The 1,493-nt window shown below is 42.0% G+C and overlaps 1 non-coding gene across 1 annotated transcript; it reads left to right on the top strand.

Annotated features, from left to right (window-relative positions):
* The first annotated feature begins 294 nt into the window (after positions 1–294).
* On the top strand, positions 295–401 carry LOC120269585. Its single transcript, XR_005539234.1, has one exon. It is a non-coding gene; the product is annotated as a small nucleolar RNA R71 (small nucleolar RNA).
* Positions 402–1,493: the final 1,092 nt, after the last annotated feature.

The following is a 1,493-nucleotide window of genomic DNA, read 5'->3' on the forward strand; positions in this document are numbered from 1 at the left end:
CCGGTGCATGTACTCACGGCCGCCACTCTGTTTGAAGTTAGAAGATCTAACTTCTTACTCAAATTTTCCACTTGCACCGCCAATGAAGTTACGGCATCTATCTTATGAAGACTTGCCACCTTTTTCTTTTCCCTAGCATTCCATTGGTAATTGTTTAACCCCATTTCTTAAATAAGTTGATGGGCCTCATTCGGAGTCTTGTTACCTAAGGTACCTCCTGCTGCCACATTCAAGAGTTGTCTTGTACTCGGATTCAACCCGTTGTAAAAAGTCTGAACAATCATCGACTCTGGGAATCCGTGTTGTTGGCACTTTCTCAGGAGCTCCTTGAACCTTTCCCATGTCTCGAATAGAGACTCCAATTCCGACTGTACAAAGGATGAGATCTCATTCCTAAGCCTTGCAGATTTTCCAGGAGGGAAATAACGGGCTAGAAAGCTTCAACCATCTCCTCCCATGTAGTAATCGAGGCTCTAGGTAATGAGTGTAGCCACTGCTTTGCTCTCTTAGGGAAAATGGGATGGCTCTCAACTTGATGGCATCATCCGTCTTCCCGTTTATCTTGAGCATATCACACACCTCGAGAAAAGTTCTCTATGTGACTGTTTGGATCCTTATTGTCCAAACCATTAAACTGTGCGGATTGTTGCAACATGTGGATGAATGCCGACTTTAGCTCGAAATTCTAAGGTGTAATTGGGGGTCGCACAATACTCGATTATGTGCCAAAAACTGAGGGTCTAGCATAATTAGAGAGTGTCCTCTGCTGCTCATTCTGTTCTGCCATATTATCTGACCCTTCAACTTCCAAATCAGCTAGATTATATTGTTCTTGCACAAGTCATTTCCCTTTTCTTCTAAGTGTTCTTTCAAGCTCGGGATCTCCTTCAATCAATATTGAGGGGTTCCCTCGGGTCATCAACCTAAAGCTGCACAAAGGAAAGAAAACAAATCAGAACGATGATAGAAAAAAAATGTGAAATAGAATGGATAAAGGAATAGATAAGGAAACAAAAGTGCAAAGTATCTCTAAAAGCTTTCTCCCCGGCAACGGCGCCAAAAACTTGACAATGGTCCCCGCAAGTGCACAAAGTTGTCGAAGTAATAAATCCCAGGTGAGTGGGGTATCGTATCCACAGGGAAAAGGGAATAAAAATACTTAATTTGCTTCTTAACTATATAAAAGATGAATAGTGATATGTGTGACAAGATTCAATTCTCAAAAGTAAAGCAACCCGAAAGAGAGCAAAAGTAAAGGAGAAGGTAAGGCAATCGATAAAGATGGGGTACCCGGGTATTGATCCGCCTAGGAAAATCTTTTCAAGTGCAAGAACTCTCTATTATCCTTCCTAACTAATGCAATGGTGAGTCAGGGATATCCTTTAATGTATGGCCATGAATCTAAGGTTACCAAGCCTAATCCTCTACATGTCCCGGAGGAAAGGTTGAACAACCTCTCAACGTTGCACTCGTAAGAAGGATTGCATTAAGCT

This window comes from Dioscorea cayenensis, chromosome 9 (assembly GCF_009730915.1).
Source record: "Dioscorea cayenensis subsp. rotundata cultivar TDr96_F1 chromosome 9, TDr96_F1_v2_PseudoChromosome.rev07_lg8_w22 25.fasta, whole genome shotgun sequence".
Classification (NCBI taxonomy): domain Eukaryota; kingdom Viridiplantae; phylum Streptophyta; class Magnoliopsida; order Dioscoreales; family Dioscoreaceae; genus Dioscorea; species Dioscorea cayenensis.